The sequence below is a fragment of the Notamacropus eugenii genome, chromosome 3 (assembly GCF_028372415.1).
Source record: "Notamacropus eugenii isolate mMacEug1 chromosome 3, mMacEug1.pri_v2, whole genome shotgun sequence".
Classification (NCBI taxonomy): domain Eukaryota; kingdom Metazoa; phylum Chordata; class Mammalia; order Diprotodontia; family Macropodidae; genus Notamacropus; species Notamacropus eugenii.
Window position 1 is genome coordinate 477,525,746 of NC_092874.1, and position 26,071 is coordinate 477,551,816.

Sequence of the window (26,071 nt, forward strand, 5' to 3'; positions counted from 1 at the left end):
GGAGGGAGGGAGGGAGAAGAAATTTTTAAAATGCTTAAAAGGATAGTTAAAATCTTGGTCAACAGATACATTCTCTCTAACCTGCTTGTCATCTGGGCATCATTGATGAGGTACATATATTTGTACTGTTAACATTCTCAAAAGAAACTATTCTCCTGGCTGCCTCCCAAGTATGATTTAAGTCTGTTGAATTAATTTCCTGCTAAATATCTGTGACCTGCTACCAGAATGGCTGCATCCAGGTGGGGATGGCTACTGTTATTTGATTCCAGCTAAAGTCAGGATTCAGTAACTAAATGCAGAGCTTGGTGACATTAGAGCTCAAACCAAAGAAATGAGAAGGACAAGCCATCCTCCCAGACTCAGGCTGGATTCCCAGTCACTGACCCAGCTGGGCCAAAGCAAGAGTAGGACTTTCAGCATCCAGTCACACTGGAACTGAAATCACCGTTCACAGGTACAAAAATAGACACCCTTCTCTTCCCACACAGGGAGGGGCCCTGGAAGAAAATGAGAAGCCAGCTAAAGGAGATCACAGGAACAAAAATATAGAGCCAGAAGGCATCTTAGATGTTATCCCAGGGCCTCACACATTAGGACACATTTAACAAATGGTTCCTAAAGAAGAAAACAGCTGGAAATGAATCTTATAAAATTATAAAGACCCCACTTAGCTCTAAAGAAGACATCTAAGGAGGTACGTGCCCCAACCTTTTAACAGACACAGGGGGTTGCAAATGTGGCTAATGGTAGGATAGTTTGGTTAGCTTTATTACAGTTATGGGGTTTTTTTTCCTCATTAACTCTTTGTTATAAGGAATCATTCTCTGGAAGGGGAAGAGACATATCATGAATACAAGTGATATAAAAACAAATATACCAGTAAAAATTTTATTTAAAAACAAATGCTTGTATTATTGAATTGAATAAAATATTTTCCAACCTTTTTTTTATTTTGGGGGCAAGGAAGGGGAGGTAATTACCAATTTATGTTTCATTAATGTATAACGGGAACCTACTGCATACAGAACCCCCATTACTTTGTCCAGATAGTGTCTCTTCATAAGGAGAATTCTGGAGAGATGACTTCTGGCTGAACTGAGATGGCCATGATGGAAATGCCTTGGGGAGATTGGAGAATATGTAAACATCCTGTTCACGTATCCAGTCTTTGTCCGTTGGTGGGGAAGCCAGAATTGCTGGCATCCTCCAAAGGCCTGAGTCAAAGTTCACCATCTCTAGAGATGATTCCATCCCTCTTGGCTTCCTATGAGAGACGCCAGCTCTAAGGGAAGTGGCCTCAGAGCCTTGCTTCTCCTTCAGAAGCCAGACTTTCACTCTTGGCTTTTTCGTTTACTTTTTTCTGTTCCAGGTGCAAGGAGAATTCAATCATAAGAGAACCAAGCACAGAAATCCAGGAGTCAGAATCCTGGCTGGGGGCTTTCTGCTAGTGCATCATTGATTCCCTATGGAGCAGCCTTCAGAGCCCCAGGCAGGCAGAAGGTATCCTCCAGCAGACAAAGCAAAGCTAGACATGAGTTCGGTGGGACCAATTCCATCTAAAAATTGAGCAAAGCTTTGTCCCTGCTCCCCACCAGGTGGCAGCCTTGAGAGGCTGGGAGAAATGCCTGTAGATTGGTTCTTGATGTTTCTTTAAGGTCATTACACCTTTATAGAAGCTCATTGATGTGGACTGGTTACAAGGAATTGGGGCCACTGATCTTGGGCCCCTCACAGTGGGGAAGAAGCAGCAGGTGGGGCTCCAAGTAACACAGTAGACACATCCCCCAAACTTCTCTTGAGTAACCAAACACCCTGAAGGGAAGAGGTAGCCTTCCTCCCCCTGGGAGAGAGGGACAGAGCATACAAGGAAGGAAGGAATGAGGGAAAGGAAGGAAACCACTTACTAAGTACTCACTCTGGGCTAGGCACTGTGCTAACTTCCAGAGACAAAAAAAAAAAAAAAAACCAGTCTCTGCCCTCAAGAAGCTTCCATTTAAATGGGGGAAGACAACACACAACAAAGACCTGTAAAAGGTGTGGAGAGGATAGGGATGAAAATGCCCAGCACAGAGGCATGATGTTGAGGTCCAGAAAATCAGGAAGAGATACAGGACAAGAATGAAGCAAGACCAGCCTGGACGCTTCACAAAATGGTGGCTCGAAGAAAAACACATCCAATAGGAGAAGGAGCACCATCCTTGCAGAGGGATGGCCCATGGTGAAGAGGCCCTAAAGGTGGGAGGCCATTGCTAAAGAGGAAGCTCCAGGTGCTGAGGGAAACTCTAGGATAAAAAAGCAGTGGAGGAAGGGTTTGGGGGCCAGAAAGTCAGGAACAGAGAGAAGAGGGAAGCAAGCATTTATTAAGCACCTAGCATTTTCCAGAAACTGTGCTAAGCACTTTAAAAATATGATCCCATTTAATCCTCTCAGGAACCTTGGGAGGCAAAGTGTTATTATTAGCTCCATTTTACAGTTGAGGAAATCAAGGTAAACAGAGATTAAGTGACTGGCCCGGGTCATATAGCTAGAAGTATCTGAGGGCAAGTTTGAACTCAAGTCTTCCTGACTCCAGACTGATCTGGGTTCTTTCAAAAAAATGAAAAGTCCAATATGGGAACTCCCACCACTCAGATAGACTGGCAAGTGTCTACTTTATAATCTTAGGCAGCTTCCCGGAAGCACCAAGAAACTAAGTAACTAGACTGTGGTCATGCAGTTACAGTGTGTCAGAGGTGAGGATTAACCCCTTGGTTATCTAGATACCAGAGCTACTTTTATCTACAGGGCTGCACCATCTCCTCCACTTTCCCTAACCAACATCAGTAACATTAATGTTTTCTAACCTCTTTGCCTTCCATGTGACAGACTAGGAAGCTGAGGCCCAGAGAGGTAAAGGACCACCAAATAATTGGCAGAGCCAGCTTGGAATCCAAGTCTTCTGACTCCCATTCCAGCCTTCTTCCAATGGGCCACACATTCATCCAACAGCAGCAAAATGCCTAGTTTGAGAGGCTGAATTTTACCTTTAGGCTCTCTGTTCTTCATGGATATGCCACAAGAATTCTGCTGCCTGATGCAAACGGAGACTCCTGTTTGGTATGAAAATTAGCTTTCATTGTAACTCATTGTTCAGCAAGTTTCCTTCCCAATCAGCTGCCTCATCAATCCTTGTCACCCCAATGACAGCATCTGTTCCCATCTTTTCCCAGGATCTGGGGAATTCATTCCAGTCAACATAGAGCTGGAGGGCTCTGGAGAGCATCGTAGGAGTCTCAGTTTGATTCAGGCTTCTCTGTTGCTTGCTACCTCCCATGCCCAAGAGATATTCACATCCAAACTCAGTATTTGCTTTCACCAATGTATAATTATGATTCATTGAGCCTTCTTTCTCTGTATAGGTATAGCAGGGAGGCTTGGCAATCCCAAGGGTTAGCTTGTGTTTGTTAAGGATTCATGCAATTGGATTCCACTGTCATTAAGCACCCACTATCTACCCCTTCCCCTGCCAGAAGCAAATCGCACAGCCGCTGCCTTCAAGGTGCTTATCTTTTATTTGGGGAATTCCATTGAGAAGCAAAGAAGTATATGCAAAGAAATGCAAAGGCATTTCAAGAGAGAGAGAGAGCCTAAATAACTAGAAGGAATCAGGGAAACTCTCTTGTAAGAGATGGCCCTTGAGCTGTGTTTAGAAGGAAACCCAGCCTTCAAATGATCAGAAATGAGGGGGTTGGGGGCACAGTCTATGCTAAGGTAAAATTGCAGGAACAGCTCATGAAAAATCCCCTTATGATACAGAAAAAATGCCTGAAGTCTAAGGAGACAGAGAGACATGTCCAAGGTCTCACAAACGCCAGTGGGGGCTCTCAAATGCTTCTCCTTGACCCAGAGTCTATATTCTTCCTGCCTCATTTGCTATATGCCACATTTGCTAAGATGGCTGTCCAACAGAGGGAAGGGGCCCTGGGAGCAAGGAACAGCTAACAAGCCATCAGATGGGACAGAAAGTAGATGAAGGGGAAGAATATGAAATGAACCTTGACCAATAGATAGTTGGGAGCCACATTTTGGGGTTCTTTCAGTGCTGAATTGAGAGTATATGGTATTTTAGCCTCAGGCAATAGGGAGCCATTGAACATTTTGGGTAGGGGACTGACATAGGGAGGACTCTGAATTTTGACAGCTGTGTGGAAGATAAATGTGAGGGGACAGAGACTAGAGTTAGGGAGACCAATTAGGAGGCTGCACACTAAAGAACTGGCTCTTTAATTAGAAGTTACGAGAATCATAGGCAATCAATTAGTCAGTGCCAAGTTTATACAAGGAAATATCAAGAATTATTTTCAATTCAAGAATTTTCCCCTTCAGCACAAACATAGCAAAGAGGTTTCTGGTTGTCAAAATACATACTCTACAGTGAAAAGAAAGGACTTTATGGAAGTGGGAGGACAGGATCCTGCCCACACTGGTAGCACTTGGCACAGCTGAGCGATGAAAAATAAAAACACTTGATTGAGGTTGTCCTTCTGGACCCCCAGGAACTTCTACAAAGTGTGTTCCATTCTTGCAAAAACAGAGCAAAGTGAGATGAGAAGAAGAGGAGGAGGAAGAAAGAGGAGAAGGAGGAGGAGAAGGTGGGGAAGACAAATCAGTCAAAGCCCTTTTCAGAATGGCAGCCACTTCACAGACAGAGAAGCCCGAAGAGCAGGCAGCTGACAGGGATAAGCACCTGCCTGACTACACCCCCTCAGCCCAGTTCTGTCCATACTTGTGGACTAATTTTAGAACGATGGATCACAGGTTGTCTTTAGAAATGGACTTGAGAGGCAGTCTGGTCCAACCCTGCTTAATCCCCTAGGGACTAGCACAGAAGTCACAAAAGCTAGTTAGGGTAAAGGAGAGTTTGAATCTCTGCCCAATTTTATCAAACACCCATCCTAGGGTGCTGAATTTGGAGTCAGAGGACTGGTTTGGGGGTGATGGGCTGGCTGCAACAGGGTCCTAATAAAAGGGACCACAGCTCTAGAGCTGTGGAAGTCTCCCCAAGGCCAATCAAGACCATAGGATCATAGCCTGAGAGCCGGAAAGGTCCTCAAAGGCCATCTGGTCCAACCCCTTCATTTACAGATGAGGAAACTGAGGCTCAGAGAGAAGTGACTTGTTATCCAAGGTCACACAGGTAGTTACAGAGGCAGAATTTGAACCCAGGTGCTTCTTCATACTTTAAATAGAAAACCCTTTTCAAGTGTAGCCTAAAACCTCTAAAATATTAAGTAGCCATCCTGCCCCTCCAGAAAGGAGACAGGTCATCCAAGTACTTCTCTTCATTATCAACATCATCGTCATCGCCATCCTCATCATCATCGACCTTGTCCCCCACCTTCTAGTACAGAACAGTGAGGCTCTGAGAAGCTTCAGTTGCTGGAGGATACTCAACATGGCCATGGACTTGAAGCCACATCTCTTGACTTCCATTCCACTGGGCTAAAACTATGGTAAGTGGAACCCTAGACTTCCCTGCCTTCCTGCTCATATTATCTAGAAATTCAACAGCTAATCTGGAAATTAATTTCACTGAGAACAGAAGTTGTTTTGGCTAATGATAATGTTTACAAGTAAAATATGCAAATGAGTGCCCGAGGCTCGAATCCCCATTCCTTGTTAACCTTCCTGAGAGTTGGGGTTATTGACTTGTCAACGTCAGGCAAAGACTGATTCTGTGAACTTGCCCTTCTTTTTCAGAAGAGGAATATTGCAAATGGAAATTCAGGGGTGAAAGGTCAAAGTGCTGATTCTGGCTGTAGAGGGACAATACCAACGAAAACATCATCCTGTTAAAAATGTGAGAAAAGACTGGCAGGCCTGGTACCCACTGCTCCATCTCTTACCTCCACCTTTGTAAAGACTCTCCTCATGGGAATGCTCCCTCCCCCAACTTATCTCCTAGAACACCTAGATCCCTATCAAGGCTCCAGAACCTTCAAAGGTTCCCTACAACCCATTACACCAAACCCCAAATCCTTAGGCTGACATTCAAGGCCCTTTGCAGGTAGCCTTAACCTAGATTTCCAAACATTTGACACAACATCCCTTCCTGTATTTTGTATGTGCCCCCCTCAAAAAAACATAGACACACAATTGAAGAGTCAGAAGTGGCAATCTAGTCCAACCCAAACACAAAAGTAGTTTCCACACATTCCTTACTAGTCCCCAACTCAACTTGCCTTTTCTCACCTCCATCCCTCTGTGTTTCTCATTCCAATATTCACCTCTTAAAATCCCTCACCTTCTTCAAAGCCCAGCCTGGAATTGGGAGTTGGAAACCACCTTGTAGCTCTGAGGCATTTTTAGCCAATGCTACTGCAGAGTCCATGAGCTGTGCCTGAGTAAAGACAGTTGAATCTGGACTGAGCAGAGCCCAGAGGTTGGGGATGGTCAGGGATGGCCAAGATTCATGCTATCCCCAAGAACAACTTCAGTGGAAAAGGCTGGCCTTGGGGCAGAATGCCTGGAGCCCAATGCCAGCTCTGCCATATATCACTAGTGTGATCTCAGACAAGTCATCAGACCTCTCAAGTCCTTGGTCTTAAAAGGAAAGGGTTGAACTTGATGGCTTCTGAAGGGCCTTCAAGCTCCAGGTCTAGGATCCTATGGATGAATCAATCAATCACATACTGATTCTGTACCTACTGTGTTTCACCCATGTGAGGCACTGGGGAGTCAGGTAAAAGGAACTGAACAATCCATATTCATTAAGAGCTTACAATCTGAGGGGAGAGAACTAGGGTATATGCAATCAATAAATACAAAGGGATGATCTGGGAGAGAGAGCCTGAGCAGGTGGGGGGCAGGATCACAGAAGGCTTCATGGAGAAGGAGGAGCTTAAGCTGCGATTTGAAGGAAGACAGATATTCAGTGACCCCGAAGTGAGGAGCCAGAGCATGCAAGACATGGAGGTCAGTTCTTGCAAAGGCACCAACCACAGAGATGAATTTCCATGCGTGAGGAATGGCAGGATCACCATCTGGGAAATGGAGCCATGACCAATGAGTGTGGAAAAACAGGCAGGGACGAGACCAACTGTGCTTCCCATTCTGCTGCTGAAATGATATTCTTTTCACTTGTGTGACGCTACTGATTGTGGCCAAATTTGTTCATTAACCTTGGAAATGGGCACCCTGGGCCAGCCTTGCTTTCTTGGATGATGTTGCAGACTTCAACCAGATCCCACAAAGTTTACAGTTCATTAGCTCCAGAATTTTGTGGCAGAGTGAGATTCCCCCAGACTTCCCAAGGATGCCCAGGTAGCCGTCATTAAACCACTAATTCAACCAACTGGAGGCAGAGGTCTTTGCTAGTTGGACACAGGGTCTTTCTGAATGAAGGCACACACAGCCTGGAGTCAGGAGTTCTCAGAGGCTGAGAAATCGCTAGCTCTAAATCTATGATCCTGTCATCCCAGGAGCAACAGCCCACCTCTGCCTTTCACCTCAGTTTCCTCTTTTGGCCCTAGACCTTTGCCAGTAGCAGCCTGGAGCTTAAGATAAGATGTCAAAGTTGGAGGGGAAGGTGCTGGTATCTCTCCTAGAAGCTCTTGACAAATATCAAGGCTTTTTGAATCTTAAAGCTTAAGACCAGACAGGAGCCCAGGGTAACTCTTTCAGAGACCTGTAACCTTAATCTCAGCCCCCAGCCTAGGCTACAAATGCCATCTTTTGCTCCTGTTCTCCCACTTGGCTCCTCCTCATTCCTCTTCCTTCCCCAGCCCTCTGCCTCACTGTGTTTTTCTCTGGCCTCCATTTTTCTTTGTTGCTTTTTTTCTGTTACTTAGTCTGACTTTTACCTGTCCCTCTCTAAGAGCATAATGAGGATATTAATATGTCCCATTCAGAAATCAGGAAAAATAAATCATTGATCTGAGCCTCCACCCTGATTTTTGGCTCTAAAAACCTGTCACCTCAGTTATAGGGTGCCTGGGCAGAAGAAGGATTCTGTATAAGTCATCATCTCCTGTAATTTTCTGCCGCTGTCACCTTCCAGGACCAATTCAGTGAGGAGGCTTTATCATCAGGCACCATGGGTCCAGGTCTTTGTGCTCCAGGATCCTAGTTAGAGCTCTGCTCCCAACTTAGTCAAGAAGGGTGTACCTGCGTGTCCTCATTTCTCAAACGTAGAGGGAACTGAGCCAAATTTCTAAAAATAGGAGCCATTCATTCTCCAAATGGTAAATAGCCAAAGGATATAAACATGCAAATTTCAGAAGAAATCAAAGCTATCAATATTCATGTGAAAAAAATGCTCTAAATCACTATTGATTGGAAAGCAAAACAACTCTGAGGTACCACCTCACACCTATCAGATTGGCAAACATGACAGAAAAAGGAAAGTGACAAATGTTGGAGGCAATGTAGGAAAATAGTGACATTAAAGCAATGTTGGTAGAGTAGTGAACTGGTCCAACTATTCTAGAGAGCAATTGGAAATGCTGCCCAAAGAGCTATCAAACTGTGTGTACCATTTGACCCAGCAATACCACGACTAGGTCTGTAATCCAAAAAGATAAAAGGAAAAGGATCATATGTTTGTGGGACTGATTGGTGAGGGTAGAGCCTAGAGGCTCTGGGGTCTGTCAGGAGGCTAGTTCCCAGGTGACAGTTGATGACAACCTGAATTAGGATAGTGATTGTGGAAGTAAGGAGAAGAAGGGAGAGGGATAGACTCAACAGGTGAATGTCTGCATGTAGGGGCTAGGGTCTGGTGTGAACAAAATGGTTTTGCCCAGCAAAATAATCACAGACAAAAGTCTGTGAGTGACTGGGAAAGTGGACTATCCTTAAAATTACAACATAAAACCCAAAAAATGGAATCTAAGGGGGAAAAGACTTCATGAATGTCTTTTGACTTTATTTCTTAAAAATGACCAGAATTTTCCAAAGGACTAAAGAAGGGTCAGCATTACAAATCCAAAGATAGCAAAGAGTTCAGGCCCATCACCTTTGCCCAAGAGGTAATTACAGTCATCACGCTGTTGGAAGGAAAATGAACAGGAAAAGCTCCCTTAAAGGCTCAAGTGAAAAAATGGTGAGGCTGACACCACTTGATCTCTAATGCAGAAGAAAACGTTCCTTCGAATCATTCAAATACATCTCCATCATCCCCTAAGTGACGACTCCACACATCACCTTTTCTCACCCATAGCACAGTCGGGCTCACTCCACAGCTCTGGGTTTGGTAAAGAGCTTTCCTCCAAACTATCTGCAAGGTGGGCCTCTTCAGTTAGCCTCATCCCCATTGCTCAGGAGAAGTGACTTTCCCACTCTTACACCAAGTTAAGGCTCAAACCTAGGTCTTCTGACTCAATCACTGATAGGCAGCTAGCGCAAAAGTGCAAAGAATACCGGGCCTTGAAGTCAGAAAGATATGAGTTCAAATCGAGCTTCACATAGTCCCTTACCTGCATGACCCTGGGCAAGTCACTTAATCTCTTTCAATCTCAGTTTCCTCTTCTATAAAATGAGAATAGCACCTATCTCACAGGATTGTTGTGAGGATAAAATGAGAAAATATTTGGAAATTGCTTAGCAGAATATCGGACATGTAGTAGGTGCTTCACAAATGCTGCTCCTTTTCTCCCCTACTTCCCAGGCTTGGTATAAGACCAAATCAGATAATATCTGCAAAATGCTTAGCACAGTGCCTGGCACATACAGTAGGTGCTTAATAAATGTGCATTCCCTCCCTCTCTTTCTTCATCCTTACTCACCAGAACCATACGCCATGGAAATGCATGGCATCCACAGGCAAAGCATGGTTGCCACCACAATGTGCAAGCACCTTTGGGATACTTCTCAAGGCTCTCTGATCATGGGCTGGCCTCCTGCCCTCTTTATGGCAGGCTCTCAAATCCAACCACTAAAGGGGGAATGTTTAGCACCTATCAAGGGCCTCAGTGAATGGAGGTGGACTTTGTTTTGGATGCGCTGGCTGATGTAAACAGTTAGGATTGAGATTTTCTCTCTGATGAACTGTCTGAAAATGTCTGATTTTCCTTCAGGCCAAGCTCACATGCTGGTCCAGGAGAGAGGGAAGGGAAAGTCTGGAAATTTACCCACAGTCCTGGATATAAATGGAGATGTGAGATTCCAGAACATGGGAGTGGTTTAAAATCCGCATGCACATACATCTACATAGATGGAAAGTTTGGGGAGGGAGGGGAATCATGGCAAATTTCTCATTAAAATAAGATAGAAACGTTCTGGTTAAAATTATTTAAAATATCTAGTAACGAAAATTATGGTAGGCTCCTGGTTTAAAAAAAAGGTATGAAAGTTTTCTGGTAAAGAAAAATATGTTAAGTTTGTGGTTAAAAACCTAATTTTAATGTATAAATAAATAAATGGTGAATCTGACTAGTGTAGAGGAAAACAAATGAGCCTTAAAGCCAATAAGCCCTGGGTTCAAGTTCCCTCTGGGATCCTGACTGGCCAAGTTACCCTGCACAAGTCACTGACTTCTGTGTTCTAAGGCCAGAAATTATAGGGAAGGTAGGATTGGTGCAGGGAGTTTCTTTGCCTGGAAGTTCCTTATACTCATGAAGACGCAGGTCCCATTGGCATGCCTATCCCTGAAGAAATAGCTTAAAATCATCTAAAAATGACCCTTCTGCCTAACTCAGAAGGCCCTGTATAAAATTCTTCATCAAATGTCAATTTTCCACAGCTTAAAAGACCTGCAAATGAATATTAATCATTGCAATACCTGACTTCTAGATTTTGTTTTTTAAGCAATCACCAAGCATTTATTAAGCCCCTACAGCATGCTAGACATGAGGCAAGGTGCTATATGTGTGCCATGCTGGCTAGATGTGGGTTTGCTGACTCAAACAAGTAAACAAGGACCAGCTTGTATGGTTTATAGAAAACTCACTCCAGTGGAGGTAACTCAAATCCCAATTTCTTTTACTTGGAACAGCACTTTATACACCTTTCTTTCCAAAGGAATGTTTCAACTACAATCAACAAAACCCTTCTCTCCACAAATACCACAACGAATCCAAAGAAAGCCATGTGTCAGAGGTCACTGGGCATCAACATGACCTCCCAGCATGGCAAGAACAGTTGGTCCCTCAGAGGGGCTCATTCTTCATCAGAGTTGGTGGGAGGGGGAAGTGGAGCAGGGAAGGAGGATGCTCATTCTTAGACATCCCTCAACAATCCCACAGGCTCCTACCCTCTCCTCTGCCTCACAGAGGAAGCCAAGCTTCTACCTGTGGACGAACAGTGCTTCCCAGAGCTCCACATCCCCAGTATTGTGCCTTCCCCAGCAGGAGCAAGAGCATGGTCAGAATTCAGACTCTACAAATGCTGTTCCCCCCTGCAAAACACCATTTCTGGTGCACAGATAGTCACAGATTCCACACTGAAGCAGAGAGGATGTCACACTGGGGCACCATCAGCTGTCACCACAAGGGAAGCCTTGTTGGCCCAGGACAAAAGAATTGCCCACTGTGAGTCATTGCCCAACTCCCGCCGGTCACTGCTGTCCCCCTTAGACCAAGATCAGTGGAGACCTGGGAGCTGAGACAAAAGACACAGGCACAGCTTCCAGAGGATTTCCACAGAGTGAGAAATACAGTAGAAGGGCATACAATGTGATTAAAAGTCTTGAAAATAAAACCATCCCTTTCCTTAAGTGGGTAAGGATTTTCAAATTCATCAAGCAGATTTCTGACATACTAGAAGCCTGTAAGTCACAAGAGAGACACAGAGACAGAGAAACAGAAGGAAGAAGGAGAAAGAGGAGAGATGAAGAGAGAAGAGAAAAAGAGGGAGAGGGGAAAGAGGAGAGAGAGAACAAAGGTAAAGGGAGAAAGAGGAGAGGAAGAAACAGAAGAAAGAGAAATAAGAAGAGAAAGAGAGAGAAGGAAGAGAGAGAGGAGAGAGAGAAGCAGGAGAGGGAGAGAAGAAAGAAGAGGTAAGGGAAAGGCAGAAGGAAAGAGAGAGAGAGAAGAGGTAGTATAAAATCCTTTTAATTCCACATCCTCTGTTTGTCAGCATCTGCAAGGACCAGTGAGAAACAAGTACATTCTGTAACATCCCTTTGCCAGGCAGCCTTCCTCACACGCTGAAGCTCATCAGCATTCCACAAGCCCATCAGAACACAGCAATCTATTTGCTTAAAATGAGATTTTGTTTGATTGCTGTTTTTATTTTGAAAATCTAATTTTAGTTCTTTGTCCTTTATAATAACAACTTTTTTGATAAATATTGTCACACTTTATTATAAGTGAGAGGAGAAGGCTAACAAGGGGCCCTCTGCTACAAGAGAATCTAAGTTCAATTAGGCATCAGATGTGTGGAGTCTTGTTTCCCTTTGGCCATCAATCTTCCTTCTTTGAAGAGGGAGGGGGGAGGAGGCACAATGCAACATTTAGTTTAATTTAACGCAACCTCGAAAAACTTTAAAAACTGTTCGATTTCTGAATCTTTTTTGAGCAGAGACAGAAGCAATAGATGAAAATGGGAATGACCGTCTCACCAGCTTTGCAGCAGCAATTACATAATTGTGGCAATTATTTCTGATTGGGTTCTTCTGCATGATAACTGAACGGGCTGCATGGACCATGGACTGTGCCTTGGAAAGAATGGTCTTGACTGGAAAGGCTGATTCTGGGAGCACGAGATCCCCTGACGGTGGCACAGAAAAGGAAACAAATCCTCTATCATCCTGGTGGTTTAGGGGACACTTTGAAAAGACCACTCCAAAGAGTGTACTTCCCAGGGTTTATCAGATAAAAGGATCATAGGTAAAGCACTGGAAACGACCTCAGAGAGTATCCATTCTAGCCCCTTCATTTTACAAATGAGGAAACTGAGGCCCAGAGATTCAAGTGACTTGAGCAAGATTGGATTGGAACACAAGAGTCTTTGACTCCAGAGATACCATAGTAGCCAATTCTGCCATCAAGCCAATGAGCAGATTAACACCTCCCACGGTCTCTGTTTCTCTGAATCCAAGCAAATAGATTCATTTAATCGAATAGTATAACATATCTTTGCTTTCGTCTTTCCCCTGCCCTGGCCAGTAGATTGTAAGCTCCTTGAGGCCAGAGACTGTTTCTTGTCTTTCTTTAGAACAGTGCCCAGCACACAGAAGGGGCTTAATAAATGCACGTTGATTTTTAAAATCTGGGCATCTCCATTTACAAAATAGACTCTACACATCATCATGTAAAAGAATCAGAATGTCCTGTTCTTGTTTGCGTGCCCCTAAAAAAAAAGCTAAATATAGCCAGTTAGCAGTCTCAGATAAAAGGCAGGGTGGGGAGGGGAGAATAAAAGATAGGGGGTGTCATGGATAAAACACTGCGCTTAGAGACAGGAAGACCCGAGTTCAGTTCCAGCCTCAGACTCTCTCAAGCTGTGTGACCGTAAGCAAGTCATGGAATTATTCTTAGCCTCTATTTCCTCATCTGTAAAATGGGGGACATAACAGCACCTGCCTCAGAGGGTTGTTGCAAGGATCCAATGACATATTAACTGTAAAGCACTTTTGCAAATCTTAAAGTGAGCTGGTCAGTTAGCATTTGTTAAGAGTACTATGTTTTAGGCACCGTGCTGAGCGCTGATAGTCCAAAGAAACCCAAAGAAGATCAGCAATGTCGTCTCTGCCCTCAAGGACCTTACATTCTAATGGGCTGCATAACATACAAATATTTAGAGATGAATGATAATCGTAAGAACACGTTATGATAAATATCTAGAGACACAATGGTAATTTCAAGGGACATATAATAATATAAATATAATACTAATATAATAATACACAGGGATACAAAATAATAAATATCTAGGGACATATAATAATAACACTAATAAATGGCTAGGAAAATCATGTCAAATATGTAGGGACATTTAATAATAATAACAGTATTTATATATCACTTTAAAGTTTTTTAAAGCACTTTACTAATATTATTTCAATTAATCCTCATAGCAACCCTGGAAGGTAGGTGCTGTCATCAGCTCCATTTTATAGACAAGGAAACTCAGGCTGAGCGATATTAAGTGACTTACCTAGGGTCACACAGCTAAGGTTCCTGAAGCAGAATTTTAACTCAGATCTCCCTCATTCCAAGTCCGATGGCCCATCTACTAAGCCACCAAGCTGTATAAATAAAATATCTAAAGAGTATAAACTAATTTTAATGGGGAAAGGGTGGGGCAGGGGGAGAGGAAGGGTTACCAGGGAAACCTCCCAAAGAAAGTGGGGTTTTTAGGGGGTTATTAAATTATTTCTTTAAGTTTTCAACATCATATCCATAAAATTTTGAGTTCCAAATTTTTCCCGTCTCTGCCCTCCCCCACCCCAAAACACGAAGTATTCTGATTACCCCTTCCACCACTCTGCCCTCCCTTCTAACATCCCTCCCTTCCCTTATCTCCATCTTCTCTTTTGTCCTGGAGGGCAAGATAAATTTCTACACCCATTATCTGTATTTCTTATTTCCCTTTTATATGCAAAAACAATACTCAACATTTGTTCCTAAAATTTTGAGTTCCAACTTCTCTTCCTTCCTTCCTCCCCACTGAGAAGACAAGCAATTCAATATAGACTATATATGTGCAGTTTAGCAAATGACTTCCATAATAGTCATATTGTGTAAGACTGACTATATTTCCCTTCCCCATTTCTTCTATTCTCTCTTTTGACCTTGTCCCTCCCCAGGAGTGTTGACTTCTAATTGCTCCCTCCTTCCATTTGCCCTCCCTTCTACCATCCCCCCCACCTTACTTATCCCCTCTTCCCCTACTTTCCTGTAGTGTAAGATAGCTTTTCATACCAAATTGAGTGTGCATGTTATTCCTTCCTTGAGCCAAATGTGATGAGAGTAAGTTTCACTTTTTCCCTCTCACCTCTCCCCTTTTTCCCTCCATTGAAAAGGCTTTTTCTTGCCTCTTTTATGAGAGATAATTTGCCCCATTCCATTTCTCCCTTTCTCCTCCCAATATATTCCTCTCTCACCCCTTAACTTATTTTTTTAGATATGATCCCTTCCTATCCAACTCACCCTCTGTGCTCTGCCTCTCTCTCTCTATGTGTGTGTGTGTGTGTGTGTGTGTGTGTGTGTGTGTGTGTGTGTGTGTGTGTGTGTGTAATTCCTCCAACTACCCAGGTACTGAGAAAAGTTTCAAGAGTTAGAAATATATTAACATGTAGGAATATAAACAGTTCAACTTTAGTAAGTCCCTTATGATTTCTCTTTGCTGTTTACCTTTTCATGCTTCTCTTGATTCCTGTGTTTGAAAGTCAAATTTTCTTTTCAGTTCTGGTCTTTTCATCAAGAATGCTTGAAAGTCCTCTATTTCATTGAAAGACCATTTTTTTCCCCTGACACATTATGCTCAGTTTTGCTTGGTTTTAATCCTAGTTCCTTTCATTTCTGAAATATCATATTCCACCCCCTTTGATCCCTTAATGTAGAACCTGCTAAAACTTGTGCTATCCTGATTGTATTTCGACAATATTTGAATTGTTTCTTTCTAGCTGCTTGGAATATTTTCTCCTTGACCTGGGAACTCTGGAATTTGGCTACAATGTTCCTAGGAGTTTCTCTTTTTGAATTTCTTTCAGGAAGTGATTGGTGGATTCTTTCAATATTTATTTTGCCCTCTGGTTCTAGAATATCAGGCCAGTTTTCCTTGATAATTTCATGAAAGATGATGTCTAGGCTCTTTTTTTGATCATGGCTTTCAGGTAGTCCCATAATTTTTAAATTGTCTCTCCTGGATCTATTTTCCAGGTCAGTCGTTTTTCCAATGAGATATTTCATGTTATCTTCTATTTTTTCATTCTTTTGGTTTTGTTTTGTAATTTCTTGGTTTCTCATAAAGTCATTAGCTTCCATCTACTCCATTCTAATTTTTAAAGAACTATTTTCTTCAGTGAGCTTTTGAACCTTCTTTTCCATTTGTCTAATTCTGCTTTTTAAAACATTCTTCTTCTCATTGGTTTTCTGGACCTCTTTTTCCAATTGAGTTAGCCTATTTTTAAAGGTGTTATTTTCTTCAGCATTTTTTTGTATCTCCTTTAGCAAGCTGTTGACTTGCTTTTCATAATTTTCTTGCATTGCTCTCATTTCTCTTCCCAATTTTTCCTCTACCTCTCTTACTTGATTTTCAAAATCCTTTTTGAGCTCTTCTATGACCTGAGACCATTGAATATTTATTTTGGATGTCTGGGATATAGAAGCATTGACTTTTATGTCTTTTCCTGATGGTAAGCATTGTTCTTCCAAGTATGGGAAAAGATATCTGTTCACCAAGAAAGTAATGTTCTATAGTCTTATTTTTTCCCTTTTTGGGGTATTTTCCCAACCAGTTACTTGACTTTTGGGTCTTTTTTTAAGAGTTGGGTATACTCTGCGGACCTGTAAGATCTCAGTTCCTCCAAGGTGGCACAATCAAGCCTGCATACTGGTCTGGGAGCAAGCAGAAACTTTTGTGGCCAGAATCAGTGAGTAGTAGAATTTCCTCTCCACAAATACCATGCCTCCAGTTCTGCCACAGTAGAAATTGGGATTGAGATTCAGATCAGCTGTTCAATTCCCTCAGGGGCTTTAGGTGGGGCTGCCACCCAGGGCCAAGGTTCAGATCAGCTGCCCACTTCCCCAGGGGCTCCAACAATGGACTTTGGCTGCTGGCTGCTGGCAGGAGTCCTGCCCCCCCCTTCACCCTCCCCTTCCACTACAGCACCTGCTGCCATCTGGGGCTGGAGCAATGAGGGGACACTGCTGAAAAAGCCCTCTCTTTGACCTCTGGCACCTGTGGGCTGAGGGGTCTGAACCTCCACTGCCCCTAGGGCCCACTCCAGCTCTGCTCCTCCCAGTGCCAGCCTGCCAAGGCTGGTCTCAGCTCCACATCTGGTGTGACAGACCCTTCCGGTCAGCCTTCCAGGTCACCCTGGGCTGGAAGTCTCTTCCTCTCCATTGTTCTGTGGTTTCTGCTGCTCTAGAATTTCTTGAGTGTTTCTTTGCAGGTATTTTATGGGCTGTGGGGGAAGAGCTAGAGTATATGTGTCTTTCTACTCCACCATCGTGGCTCTGCCCCCAAAAATGTTTTGTAAATGTTTATTTGTTGGTGCTGTTCAGTCATTTAAATCATGCCCAATTCTTTCTAACCCCATTTGGGGTTTTATTGGCAAAGATACTAAAGGGGTTTGTCATTTCCTTCTCCAGCTCATTTTACGGATAAGGAAACTGAGGTAAACAGGGTTAAGTGACTTGAGCAAAGTCACAGAGCTAATAAGTGTCTAAGGCAGGATTTGAATTCAGGTCTTCCTGGCCCCAGGTCTAGCAGTCTATTCCCCGAGCCACTCAGCTGTCCTTTATAAATGTTTATTTCTATTATTCTGATTCACCAAAAGTTATTTAGACATGTTTGGATTTTGATATTAGAGCAATGATTTCACAGGGTGGGGGTGGGAATGGCAGATCAATACATCATCTGTAACATGGTCTTAGAAAGTTGTTTGGAGACTTTGGATAGAGAAGCAACTTGCCCAAGACCATCAGACTGTATCGGTGAGGAAGAGAACTGGAATCCAGGGCTTCCTGACCCCCGGTCCAGAGCTCCACATGGGCGTGATGGCACACAGACTCTCCTCAGCTGACACAGAGACAAGAGAGGCAAAGGAACTTTGGTTGAGGAATGGTCCTTGGAGAAGCAGTGCTACAAACATTCATGATCTGAGAGCAAAAACAAGAGCAGAAGGAAAACCCAGCTTGAAAAGAAGGAAGGCTTATTGGATGTGTCTCCATCAACTTCTTCCTCAAGCCTTTCTTAACTAAGAGCCAAACAACAACAGGAGGGAAAGGCAAAGGAAGAGGGAACATCAACAGGAGTTCAGCAATTAAAAGCAACCAGTTTCTTTCATTGGGAGCTTGCTAAGAGTAGGAACTAGTTTTGTTTTTTTCCCCCTTTCTCTGAATCCCCAAAGCTTAACACAGTGTTTGGCACATGCTACGAGATTAATCAATGTGTGTTGACTATTGACTGTCTAAGGCAGGGGTAGGGAACCTTGGCCTCAAGATCACATTTGGCCCTCTAGGTCCTCAAGTGTGGCTCTCTGAATCCAAACTTCACAGGACAAATCCCCTTGATAAAAAGATTTGTTCTGTGAAACTTGGACTCAGTCAAAGGGCTGCCCTTGAGGACCAAGAGGTCACATGTGACCTCAATGCCACAGGTCCCCCACCCTTGGTCTGAAGTATAGACTATATGAGGTTTTAAACTGGAAAAAACTATGAAATTCCAGTTAGGAATCTATGTTAAGAAGTCAGTGATGAGGAAGCAGCATTAGAGACACTCTTGGAGTAAGGACCATAGAGGTTCAAATTCTGAATCTGCCATACTGGTCTGACAAGTCATTTGACTTTCCAGTCCTCCCAGAAAATTGTCTGAGACTCTAAGCTGTATTTACAGGTTACAGGGGCACATTTGCATTGGGAGACAGAGTTCTTTACTGGGAGTTCCCTACACCACTGAAATGACAGATGTGGACAAAAAAAAAACAACTCTAAGTATATGTCTCCTTAAGTAAGCTTGCCTGGCAGTGAGGACCTTTCAATGCTGTGTCATTCATAATAATAGCTGACATTTTTATAAAGCTTTAAAGTTGGCAGGGCTTTCCAAGTATTATCTCGTCTGAGCCTCATTTGAAGACTCTGGAAAGAATAGTTTCTTTGGGGTCAGAAAACCTGGCTTTAAATCTCAGCTCTCCTATAGACTGTCTGAGTGACTTTAGGCAAATTTTCTCTGGTCCTCAGAGGCCTCATCTTAAGACAAGGGGGAGGTGGTCAGAGTAGCAGATGTTCCTTTCAGCCCTGAGTCTATGATCCCATAAAGTTCGTGCTAAGTTATCTTTGGCTCCATTTTTACAGAAAAGGAAACTGAAACTCAGGAAGAAGTCAGATGTTCTGCGCAATGTCTGAGGCAGTCTGGAATCTAAGTGTTCTAGATTTTCTAGGCTACAGTACAATCCATAGTGTCATTCTTATGTTAAAACCACAACTCCAAAAAGGCTTCCTTGTAATAGTCAGAAGGGCTCAGGGATGGGAAGGTGAAACTAGAGGGATCCAATTCATTCTTGGCAACATTGATTTAATTTTACAGTCCCTTGGTCCCTGCAACTATTAGATGTGAAGACCAGGATGAATAGCACAGATGTAATGGCAGCTCCATTTCTTTATAAAGTTCCTCTTTCTAGAATAAGGGTATGACTCTCACGTTCTAGCTGACAGCATGATTAATGACCGTGGGGCTGGCCCCTTTCACACCATCAGCAGAGGGTGAGAATTGTAAATGTCACTCCTTCTACTGGGTTTCAACTTTACTTAGCACCATCCACTGTCCATAGAGAGAAGAAAAATGGTCAGCAATGAGTCATGAGAACTGCTGGCAAGGTCACCTTCTGTTATGTTTTAGAGGTGTACTGGGTAGCCATGTTGGCTCTAAAAAACTAGTCCTTATAGAGCAGTTCTCTACCCATCACCATGCTGACTTTTACTAGCTACTTATGACATTACCTGGAAACCACTGTCTATATGTACATTTCAGGAATCTACTCTAAGACATAGATAATAATTCAATTAAAAAACAAACCTGGGACTGAAAGTCAGGAATCTTGGGTTCTAGGACTAACTATCTGGAGGCACCATAATTGGGTTTATCCATTTAGTATCTTTAGTTACTCATTATTTAGTTCAAATAACCAATCCATTGAAGTGGACATATTAGTCAAATTCACCCTGTCTTTTTTTATTAACCTGGAACCAATGACCACATTTTACATAATTATAATTCAGATAGCATAACTTCTAATACACTTTAGGAGACCACTTTAGGGGATTTGTTATTTGTGTTAATCGGCAGCTGCCTGTACTTTCTGACCTTGCCTGAGTCTATCCACTTCTCTGTTTCTCAGTTTCCTCTTCTATTAAAAAGATTCAGAGAATCATACATACAAAGCCAGAAAGGACTTTCAAGTGTCATTAGCCAACACATAAGGCCCAGAGGGGTGAGGTCACACTCAAGGTCACAGTTGACTAGTAATAGAACCAGGAACAGATTGTAGATTTTGTAGCCCCCAGTTCAGCACTCCTCTCCCTCCCACCACCACCACCACACTTACGGCAACATTCACCATATCATCATTTGGTGAAGTTCAAAATGAATTTCAAATTGAAAAGTTAAAATCACAATGCAAATGCTCAAATTGTGCAGTTTGGTGAATTTATACTTAATACTATTGCTTATTTTTATCCTCTATTAGCATCTTTGGGATTATTATCTTTAAAAAATTATTAAAGTAATATTTCAAACAATATCTTTATAAAATATTTTCAAGGAATTATCTCCCTTTTCTACCAACCACCCCAATTTTCCCTAATGTATCTAGTTCATTAGAGGAACTTTCCCCTTATTTTGCCAAGAAATCTGCCTAAATTACCCTCAATCTTCCTGTTCCCTTTATACGTTGCTCTTTTCTATTTGAATGTAAGCACCTTGAGGTCAGGGTTACCTTGATGGATTCTGTTTCTATCCACGGTTCTTAGAATGGTACCTGGTGCTTGCCTATGTATCTGGTATGGCTTTTCTTTGAGCAGCCAACAAGGCTCTTTAATCATTCTCTTTTTTTCTTGCAATTTGTGTCTTTCGATTCTGGTTCTGAAATGTCCGTCCATTGCAGCTGGTCCTAAAGAATGCTGCCCTTTCCTCCTGGTTCTCACATTTCTGTTGGTTGTGACTATGTTTATCCTCTGAGGGCAAGAAAGTATAAATAAATGTAATTTTGCTCTAATAGAAAAAATATACAAATGCATAGCATCACATCTATTTCTACTCTCCTGGATTTTTCTATCCCTTTTTTCTCAGGACAATTGAAAGAAAATCAAAGGAAATGAACTGTAAGAATTTTGCTGAGATGATGCTAATAAACCCTTTGAAATCAACAAAGTTAAGAAATTCTAAGGCATAGATCCAAGTCTATATTGAGCCTTCAAGCAATATATACAGTAACTGAAATGAGTGTGGTTCAGGGGGGAGAGTGAGACAGGGAGAGAAAGACAGGGAGAATGCATGGGGGGAGGGGAGAGACAGACAGAGAGAGACAAAGAGAGACAGTGACAGACAGAGATAGAGAGAATTCTGAACTAGGAGGCAGAGGAAAAATTATTGCTGCCTGCGTGGTAATGTGTGATCTTGGGCAAAAGACTTGACCTCTCTGTTTTTACATGTGCAAAATGGGGGTAGTCCAATGAGGCAGCCTCTAAAGTCATTTCTAGTTGTAGATCTATGGTTCCCTGAAAGTACTAACCAGAGCTGTCTGACCTTAGACTAATTATTTTTCTTTACATCTTCTAGAATTGTCAGATGAAGGTAGTGGGTTAGTCAAAATATGAGATCCCAGCAGGTCCTACAATTCATTGATTCCCTGGTTCTCCATCAGGAAGAGCTCTACTTTCCACAAATGTGAAAAGAAGGTAGGCAGGTGGCACAGCAGATAGACTACTCAGCCTGGAGTCAGAGGAGCTGAGTTCAAATACAGCCTCAGATACTCCCTAACTGTGTGTTCTTGGGCATGTCACTTTAACCTGTTTGACTTGGTTTCTCCATTTGTAAAATGAGGATAATAAATGGCACCTACCTCCCAGGGCTGTTGTGAGGATCAAATGAGATAATATTTATAAACACTTAGCATAGTGCCTGGCCCATAGTAAGTGTTACCTAAATGTTAGGGAGGAGAAGGAGGAAGAGGAGGAAGTTAGAAGAGATCACTGGGTCTCATCCAACAGTCTACAATTGCCAGGTTGCTGTTGTTGTGTTTGTCCTTCATTGCCGAAGAAGCCCATGCCATGACAGAAATGATGACATGACTTGCACTTGACTTTGCTTTGAGTGAAGGAGGGCTGTATAGGTCACCAGTCTCACTTCTCCTCCAGAGCTATCTGAATCCAGTGATCCCATATTTATCAGGATGACTGGAGATGACCCAGGATGCACTGGGAGACCTTGACCCCTTTAGGCCAAGGTCTTTGCAGGTACTCACTTAGGGTGAAGCAACACCCATTCATTGAATAGGACCATTTAAGAAGTAGCCAGGGCATGACCCCTTCAATGAAGCCAAGAAAAAAGAAAGCTATCAAGCTGGGAGGGAAACAGCTACAGTTACCACTGATAATCACTCTAAAGCTAGGAGGATCCAGAGAGCCCTTAGGCAGGGGCCCAGTAGTGTCCGAGACTCAGAATGTAATAGGTTTAAGGTTTTAGGAGAGGAGAGGGGAGGGGAGAGAAAGGGAGGGGAAGGGAGGAGAGGAGAGTCAGGGTCAGCACCCCCTCCAAAGATGAGGAACACAGACCTCCTGTATGTCTCTTATCCGTGTCCTCCCACAAATTCAGCACAGCAAGTCCACCAACAAGCCAGGGTTTTTGTCACTTCCACCATACATCATGAGCATCCCTGATGGAGTCTAAGGGTGACCACTGGCTGTCTATCCCTTGCACTTACCACAGAACCAGTCCCTCTTTTTCTTACTCAGATCCTTTTATCCTCGTCATTTTTCTTCTTTAGAAGTGACTGGATGAAATGCCCTCCTGACCAGATCAGACGATGGCAGTCACAGGATCACAGATTTCAAGCTGGACCAGAGGTCCCTGAAGCTAACTCCCTCACACTTACCACATGTGCTCAGTAAGAGTCAGAAGCAGGGTTTGAATTCTGGTGTTCCTGGCCCCAAGACCATGCCATGCTGCCTTCCAGAGCTTCCAGGATTTCATCTGACTGCTAGTCCCTACACTTTTAACAGTGGCAAGCTGGGCACATTGCCCACCATGCCATGGACCATGCATCCAATAACCCTCTGGGGCAGTCTCATGCCCTCCCCACCCCAGGAGCAGACACTTTTCCTATCCTATCTCTTGTTATTTCAACATCACTTTTCACAAAGGACTCATCTTTATTTTGGCAGATTATTTCTATTAACGATATCTATTAGTCATAGTCAACTTCCAACCAACTGTTCTATTAGGACGGCAGGCAGATTTAATTTAAATAAATGCATGCAGCCCACATTCTAGGTTCCCTCAGATGCCTCTTCATGATGAGGTATTGACCCTGGGTCCTTGAAAGTTTCAGCATCAGAGTGCCAGCTCTGGCAGATCTAAGTTCAGAAGACTTCAAGGACAGGCCTGTATATGCTGCTGCCCAAGGTCCTAAGAGGCTGTGTACCAGCTGCTGGGTCGGGGGGCTTTGTTTTTGGGTTGAAAGTCACTCATGAAGTCATATACATAAAATTTTAAGAGGGGTTATAATTTATCTAAAGAAGAACATCTCCATGGATGAATCACAGAACTCTGTGAATTACTGAAGGAAAAAACATAGTCCTCGTCCACAATTATGCAAATTGAAAAGACTTCAGTATTCATGACCCATAATCAATTAATTAATAGTCAAAATACTCATGAAGGGATCTTAGAGGTCATGCAGACTAATCCTCTCATTTTAGAGATGAGGAAACTGAGACCCAGAAAGTGGAAGTGACTTGTCTAGATTAGCAAATTGCTTGACCCATAGCAAGTCCCTGATAAATGTTCATTGTTTCCCTCCCTCTCTTCCCCTCCCCCTCCTCCCCTTTCTCTTTCTCTCCTCTTCTCCTTCTTTCTTCTCCCTTCCTCCCTCTCCCTCTCTTTCTTTCCTGTTCCTATTCTCTCCACTCCTTCTCTGTGAGTGTCTCTGAGACTTTTGTCTATGACCTCTCTGCACTCAATAATCTGGACACTCTCTTCATGTCTGGGATTGGCCCAGTCTTGTTTGCTTCTCCATTTTTCAACATGACCAGCCCACTTCCTGTGCAGTAAGGTATGTCATAGGTGACATGTCACCACTGCTTCTCTTGTGGACTTCTCATTGGTAAAGTCATTCAGCCTTCACTTTAATTCTTGGAAGACTGTAGTATTCCATGACTCACAGTAAATTACTTTGCAAACCGTAAAGTACCATGTAAATGTTGGTTACTGTTACATGAGAACAATAGATGATATTTAACGTATGTTACATAACACAGTAATTAATTAATAGTAGAATGTGGCATTATTATATGTGACAGACCAACATCCAAAAGCTATGCAGCCTGCTCTCCTCTTGTTCAATTCTATCCTAATCTATCCATGGTATTTGTCCAAGGTATATGCACTGATGAGGCAATGGCACATCATAGTTTGAACAAGAAGCATTTTTCAATTTTGTGGTACCACAGTGCACAAAGCATTGGACTTGGTGTCAGGAAGACCTGAATTCAAATTCTGCCTCAGACACTTGCTGGCTGAGTCATGTAACCCAGGGCAAGTCATGTAATCACCATTTGCCTCAGTTTTCTTTTCTGTCAAATGGGAATAATTCTAGGACTTGGTGGGCAGAGCCAAGATGGCAGAGTAGAAAAACACACATACTCTAGCTCTTTCCCCACACCCATAAAATACCTGTAAAAAATGACCTTCAATAAATTCTAGAGCAACAGAAGCCAAAGAATGACAGAGTTAAAGAGATTTCCAGCCCAAGGTAGCCTGTAAGGCCAACAGGAAAAGTCTATCACATGGGGCAAGGAGGGAAGCACAGCACAGCCTTGGCTGCATGGCACAGGGAGGAACAGGACCAGAACAGGCCTCAGGGAAGAATCCTCAGCAGCAGTGGAGGTTCTCAGATTCCCTCAACCCACAAATGCCATGGACAACTTCAGAAGTCAGTGAGAGGGCTTTTTCAACTGGTGAGAAGGGAGCAGGGTCTTCCCTTAGTCCCAGCCCCAGGTGGTGGCAGCGGAGGCATCAGCAGCAGTAGTGGCAGCTCCCATTTGTGGAGCCCTCAGCCTAAAGCCCCTGGGGGAATTCAGCAGCTGATCAGAATCTCCTGACCCAGGAATGAGGAGGAGTGTTGGCATGGCACAGCTGGAGGCTATTGTGGAGAGGGAATTCTACTACTCTCAGATTCTGGGCAGAAAAGTTTTTGGTTGCTCCCAGACCAACGCTCAGGCCAGGAGAAGAATAAATTCCTCTCCCTTGATTGTGCCACCTTTGAAGAACTGAGAACTTACAGGTCCCCAGAGAATACCCTCCTCTTGATAAAGGACTCAAAAGTCACATAACTGGCTAGGAAAATGCCCAAAAAAAGGGAAAAAAATAAGACTATGGAAGGTTACTTTCTTGGTGAACAGGTATTTCTTTCCATCCTTACAGATGAGAAAGAACAATGCTTACAATCAAAGGCCTCCAAAATAAATGTTCATTGGTCTCAGGTCATGGAAGAGCTCAAAAAGAATTGTGAAAATCAAGTACGAGAGATGGAGAAAAAATTTGGAAGAGAAATGAGAGTACTGCAGGAAAATCATGAAAAGTAAGTCAACAGCTTGCTAAAGGAGACCCAAAAATGCTGAAGAAAATAACACCTTTAAAAATAGGCTAACTCAATTGACAAAAGACGTCCAAAAAGCCAATGAGGAGAAGAATGTTTTAAAAAGCAGAATTAGACAAATGGAAAAGAAGGTTCAAAAGCTCACTGAAGAAAATACTTCTTTAAAAACTAGAATGGAACAGATAGAAGCTAATGACTTTACAGGAAACCAAGAAATCACAAAACAAAACCAAAAGAATGAAAAATAGAACATGAAATATCTCATTGGAAAAACGACTGACCTGGAAAATAGATCCAGGAGAGACAATTTAAAAAGTATGGGACTACCTGAAAGCCACGATCAAAAAAAGAGCCTAGACATCATCTTTCATGAAATTATCAAGGAAAACTGCCCTGAGATTCTAGAACCAGAGGGCAAAATAAATATTGAAAGAATCTACCAATCACTTCCTGAAAGAAATTCAAAAAGAGAAACTCCTAGGAATATTGTAGCCAAATTCCAGAGTTCCCAGGTCAAGGAGAAACTATTCCAACCAGCTAGAAAGAAACAATTCAAGTATTGTGGAAATACAATCAGGATAACACAAGATCTAGCAGGTTCTACATTAA

At 42.9% G+C, this 26,071-nt stretch overlaps 1 protein-coding gene across 2 annotated transcripts in view; it reads right to left on the minus strand.

Annotated features, from left to right (window-relative positions):
- The window catches only part of CACNA2D3 (calcium voltage-gated channel auxiliary subunit alpha2delta 3), a 1,103,218-nt gene that overhangs the window by 1,009,509 nt on the left and 67,638 nt on the right, over window positions 1–26,071 (minus strand). The window lies entirely within an intron of this gene.